This window comes from Canis lupus, chromosome 4, assembly GCF_048164855.1.
Source record: "Canis lupus baileyi chromosome 4, mCanLup2.hap1, whole genome shotgun sequence".
Classification (NCBI taxonomy): Eukaryota; Metazoa; Chordata; class Mammalia; order Carnivora; family Canidae; genus Canis; species Canis lupus.
The window spans coordinates 35833659-35839658 of record NC_132841.1 but is presented as its reverse complement, the minus strand read 5'-3'; the positions used below and the strand labels follow the sequence as shown (position 1 = coordinate 35839658).

The 6000-nt window shown below is 58.6% G+C and overlaps 1 long non-coding RNA gene across 1 annotated transcript; it reads right to left on the bottom strand.

The window, feature by feature from the left end:
- Positions 1–613: 613 nt before the first annotated feature.
- Positions 614–5581, bottom strand: LOC140631543 (uncharacterized). The gene is made up of 4 exons (XR_012029084.1): positions 4656–5581; positions 2996–3076; positions 1313–1773; positions 614–1207 (listed from the first exon to the last, which is right to left on the bottom strand). It is a non-coding gene; the product is annotated as an uncharacterized lncRNA (long non-coding RNA).
- Between the last annotated feature and the right edge of the window lie 419 nt (positions 5582–6000).

Below are 6000 nucleotides of genomic sequence, written 5' to 3'. Positions count from 1 at the left end.
TGTGTGTCCTGGGACCTGGTGACAAGGGTGACCTGGGCCCTCCATTGTGGGGCTGGGCACACACACCTGGCCCAGGAGTCAGGAGCGGCCTGGGCTGTGTCTTCACACCCTCAGGATGAATCTGTCCTCAGCAACAACAGTGGGTCTCTGCACCACTTCCCACCCTCCCACAAATCGTCTCGGGACGCACCCTATCCAGAAACACGGCTGCAAACGAGCTCTGGGAAAGGTGGCTCAGCGCCGCCGAGCTGACACGCTCTGGAGCATCGCAGCAAGGAAGACCCATCTTGCGGGTAGAGCTGCCTGTAGAGCGGCCGCTCTGGAGCACCTGCTCGGAACCCACTGCTTCGGATGGGCCCACAGTGACCCGAACCCGCTCTCATAAGCCATCCCTGAAGGGGCCTCTGATGGTAGGAGGGAGCGGGGTCCTCCTGGAGTGAGAGGCAGGCAGAGAGCAGGGCCCCACCAGCCCCTGCCCAGCATCTGGTGGTACGGAGGGCGCAGCCCCATCTCAACCTCGAGCGGGTGTGGCGGCCGCTCTGGGCCCCCAGGATGGCAGCCGGGATGGGGACCACCAGCTCTCCTACCTTGAACGCTCCCGGTGGGACACCGATCGGGACCTAGGCCGGCTCTGCCCCGATGCCCACGGTACCGCCTGACCCTGAGCCCGGCAGGCCCAGCCCTGGCCCGTCCCGGAGCCGGAGTCCAGGGTGGGACGTGTGCTGAGGAAACGTTCCCGCTGCGGGCAGGAGCCCCTGGAAGGGGCTCTTCTGGGGAGGCGAACGGTTGTTTATTGATTCAAGGAAAACTGTTGGAACTAATTTCCCCAAACTCAGATACAGCACTTGGCTACCTCCACGCACAATAAAGAGGCGTCAGCCAGGCTGGCCCCATCCATCTTCCTCTTTGCAGTCGGAGCTGATGGGCACCTCCAAACCTCAGTGTCCAGGCCTGCCAACGCGGAGAATGAGCTGATGGTCCATGCCCCGTGCACAGCGCTGGCTGCACAGTCTGTAGGACTCAGTGCAAAATGAAAGTGCAGGACCCCCTTGTACAAAAGTCATGAGGATTGGGACGCCTGGGTGGCTCCGCGGTTGGCGTCTGCCTTCACTCCCGGGATCGAGCCCGCCTCGGGGTCCCCGCGGGGAGCCTGCTTCTCCTCTGCCTGGGTCTCTCTCTGTGTCTCTCATGGATAAAGAAATAAAATCTTAAAAAAACAAAACCAAAAGTGGCACATGCTGTCGCAGCCCTGCGGGGCCAGAGCCGACTCACCCACCGCGGGGCCACCTCCCTGGCTGTGGGGGGGACTCACCAGGTAGAAGGGACCACAGCTGCCCAGGGCCACCGCCTCGAAAGCGTTGGAGAATCGAGCGACTGCCGCATGCATCCTGCCTGGTGCGCAGGCTCTGCTCCGGGACCCACCCACTTCCTCACCTCTAGGCAGGTGGGACTGGCATCTCAGGGCACAGATGACACCAGGGACGTGGCCCTGGGGCCGTGCAAGGCTCCAGGACTGGGACTTGAACACGGGGTTTGCGCTCCCACGGCCGCTTCCTCTCTTGGAGCCTGGGCCCGGCCAGAGGCGGCCCAGCCCCGCAGAGCTGGGGCAGACCCCAAGGGCAGGGGGCCACCAGCCTGGGGGGGCTGGGGGTGAGAGGATGTGGTGCATTTGAAAGCTGACACACTTCATTTGCAGATGCCTCCGCAGATGCTCCAGGTGCAGGAGGTGGCTGCCGCGCCCGTCACCGAGAGCCCCCGGGTGAATGATCGACACTGAAGCAGGAGGAGAAGCAGGTCACGCATGGGGACTCTGCCTGCTGTGCAGGGGCCCTGAGATGCCGGCACCCACCCCCACCCCCCCGCACCGAACTGCTCTATACACCTGTCAGACAACTTTTTCCTTGTGCTCCCGAGCCACGAGAGACCGGGCCGGCCATGGAGCAAAGCCCAGCCCGGACGTGGCTGCTGCTGTGGACCCGGCACCTCTGCTTACGCCTCGTGACAGCGTGCGTTTCTAACACAATACCCAACAGACAGTATTCCGTGTTTACTTCTCAAGCAGCAAGGGTCCCACGCGGGCCTGGTCCTCTGTGCCCAGGACGCCAGTCCTCAGCCCTCCTCCCTGAGGCTGCAGCATGTCAGGACCCAATTCACCACCTCTGTCCCCAGATCGGCAGACTTGGGGGGTCTGTGCTGGGTCTTCAGTGTCCAGAGCAAGAAAACCCTGTCCTCACTGGGGTCGGGCCCCCACCACAGGGTGGCACATTGTGGGACAGGAAGTCCAGAACTGCTGCTGCTAGGCTGGGTGGCCCAGTGGAGGTCAGGCCACAACCTCGCTGACCTCAGTTTCTGCATCTGCCAAGCAGGGACAGCTGCCTCCCTGTGGGATTGCTAAGAGGCTGCTCTGGAGGCAGAAGGGGAAGTGGAAACCCGGGTGGTCAGTGGCCCACAGAGGAAGGAGGCAGAGAACAAGAGGCCAGTTGAGAAATGGGAGAACAAACCCCGGCAGTCAGAGGTAAGGGGTCTTCCCTGTAGGAGGCGGGGGTGGGGGGGCAGGTGGGAGAGGGCCCCTGCTGGAGAAGTGGCTTCCCAAGGTCAGTAGAGGGCACCACCATCCATGAACAGGTATGTCAGAGACCCCCGGACCCTTGGCACCGTGCTCTCCCAAGTCCCATGCCCAACCTATCCCAGGGCCAGTGTGTCACCCACTTCCCTCCGTGGCCAGCTCTCCCTCCTAGCCCCAATCCATCCCCCTGTCCGAGGCCCACAGGCCCTTCCCATGTAGCCACCACACCTCACTCTAAGTGGGCTGCTCCTTTCTCAGCCCCTTCTGGGGTTCTTATTGCTTGTGGGGTGGAGACAAGCCCCTGCCCCTGGCCAGAGTCTATTTGTGGACTGGCCCGGCCTCCTCCCTGGCCTCCTCCCTTACTGTTTCCCTCCCAAGCCTTTTCTCTCCTGAGTCATCATCACACTCCCACCTGCCCCAGGGCCTTACATATGCTGAGTCCTCACTCCATTCTTCTTCCTCCTGCTCTTCACATGGTTTTCTATCTCATTCTTCAGATACTTTGTCTCCCTGATGACGAAGCAGTCCTAAAGTGTGTTAGTGCACATGTACACGACAGGCATGCTCTGTTAGGGCGTTTCCCACAGCTGTACATTTTTTATTTGGGGGGGAGGTCCTCTTTGATTTAATTTAATATCTGCCTCCCTTTCCCACTAGGAGGTGATCTTCATCAGGACAGGAGCCCCTGTACCCCAAGGCCCCATGCCGAACACAGGAGGCCGTGCTGAATGCTGAACGTCGGGCCCATGGGGTCTTGCCTAAGTCCTCAGATTCTATAGCTTTGACCATCTCAGAGGAGTGGCTGACACGTGCTCTGAAATGGCGTGTGCAGGAAGTCAGGCCCCCTCTGCTCCGAATACACCTCTGGGAGTCCAGAGAAGATGTGAGAATTCCTGGTTCGTGTCAGAAACAGAAACAGGAGCAGAGAGCTGCTGTGGGAGGCCTTCCCTGTCGGGGTTCCCGAGGGCACACATTCGGGCTGCAGCTGGGGTCACACACTTACCACAGGAACCTGTGCACACATTTGTGAAGGTGTGAATCACAACCACTGAGTTATGCCTGGTTTCCCCCTGAAGTAGGGTCTGAACTGTAACCTAAAGCTCAGATATCAAACCCATAGTGTGATGGGCCAAGCCTGCCCTCAGGACCTCCGACCCCTTTCAGCCCAGTGAGTAGGGAGGAGGCTCCATCTGGAGAGCAGGGGAACTCAGGCACACGTGGATGATGTTGGAGCTTTGTCTTCAAGCAGGAAAGACAGGCTCTGGGGAGACCCAGGGGAGCATTTGGAAAGGGAGTTCAGGCAAAGGCGTGGAGGCGTAGGGGACAGACATGGCATGTTCAGGGCATCTAATCGGTGGCCTGGGAATGAAGTGCTGGGAGAAGGGTCTTAGCCGTGCAGTAGCAGCACAGAATGAGCCACCAAAGGATCTAAAACAAGCCCTGCTCTAGGAACTGTGACTTGGCAGCTGAGGGGAATGCTCCTAGAGGGTACAGGGGTGGCCGTGGCCATGCTCCAGAGGGACAGGGGAAGCCTGGGTGAAGGAGGGCAGCAGGGACAGAAGGGCAGGACAGAGCCCAGCACCCCACTGCCATCGGCTGCAGGGGTGACAGAGACCAGCATCCGTTCAGGACCAAGCTAACCTAATAGCAGAGCCTAAAGTGGTCACAAGCGGCTTCTGGTTTCATGTACTGGCCTCACTCGGTAGGTAGCAGCAGGCGGGTCGGGGTGAGGGGTGACTAATAAACACATACTGATAAATAGACTTACAAGCTGTGATAAGTGTAGGGAAAGAACCGAATATACGGGCCCTTGAGAGGAAGAGATTGGGTAGGGGGAGGATTATGAGTCAGAAAAGGGCTCTCTAAGCAGGTGGCTTTTAAGCCAAATCCTGAGAGACAGTAGGAGTTGGTAGGTAGAGTGAGGGAAAGCCTTCCAGCAAGACCCTGAGCAGGTGAACCACATGTGCTTGGAGGGGACACTGAATGGTAGCTGCAGGACAGCGTCTGAGGGGCAGCAAGAGGGAAAGCTGAAGGGGCAGCAAGGCCATAATGGCCTTGAAGAGGCCTGGGGTGGCCTGAGGAGGCCTACTGTGGTCCTGATGAGGTCCTGGTGAGGCCCGGTGTGGCCTAGTGAGGTCCTGGTGAGATCTGATAAGGTCCTGGTGAGGCCTAGTGAGGTCTTGGTGAGGTACTGGTGAGGCCTAGTGAGGTCCTGGTGAGATCTGATAAGGTCTTGGTGAGGCCTGGTGAGGTCTTGGTGAGGTCCTGGTGAGGCCTAGTGAGGTCTTGGTGAGGTCCTGGTGAGATCTGATGAGGTCCTGGTGAAGCCTGGCAAGGTTCTGATGAGGCCTCATGAGGTCCTGGCGAGGCCTGGTGAAGCCTAGTAAGGTCTTGTTGAAGCTTGGTAAAGCCTGATGAGATCCTGTTGAGGCCTGGAAGGCTTGGTTAGGCCTCATGAGGTCCTGGTGGAGTCCTGGGAAGACCTGGTGAGGTCCTGGTGAGGCCTCACTAGGCCCTGATGAGGTCTTTTTGAGGCCTGGTAAAGCCTGGTGAGATCCTGTTGAGGCCTGGTAAGGCCTGCTAAGGCCTAGTGAGGTCCTGGTGAGGTCCCGATGAGGCCTAGTAAAGTCCTGATAGGTCCTGGTAAGGTCCTAGGAGATCCTGGTTAGGTTCTACGGTGAGTCCTGGTGAGGCCTCACTGAGTCGGTCCCTCAGAGTAGGAGGCTAGGTCTGCGGCCTCTGTTGTCCTTGAGTCCTGCCCAGGGCCTGACACAGAGCAGGTGCGCGGTGATAACCATCCACGCATGGGAATAAATGATCTCTTGGCTCCAGCATGGTGGGCCCTGACAACCCCCCTTGAGGGCTGGCATGGTGGACTTTGGGAGGTCTGGGCCCAGCCTAAACTCCTAGGGGCCATGCCCTGCTCAGTCTGGCCCCCCTGAAGGACGAGGACCCCTGGTAGGCAGCACAGGCCCTTTTTCTTTGCTAATTACTACCTGACATTTTAATGTTCATGTTTAATTACACTCTCCACCACTTGGTGCAAAAAAAAATAAAAATACACGAAGCCTTGGAGACCTATAAACCAAATAAGAGAACTTTTGTAAAGCCCTTTGAAGTCCCTACTGGAGCCTGAAACTCTTTGAATGTGCCAATTGTGTGGTGGGGATTTTGAAATGAGGACAGGTTCTGGGATCTGGGGCAGAGTCACACTAAAGCACACACGTACGCACACACACAGGGGTTGGAGACGCCCGTAAACCCACCGTCAACACCCCCTCCCTCGGCCCCCTGAGCTCGGGAGGCTCTGCTTCTTTCCAGAAACAGCACCAGTTATCCAAAAGAGTGTCCCTTAGGAGTTGAGGGGCTCAAGTTCACAGTCGAGGTCTCCCATCCCTCATGTGTGAACCGGGCAAGTGACAAGGTCTCTGTTA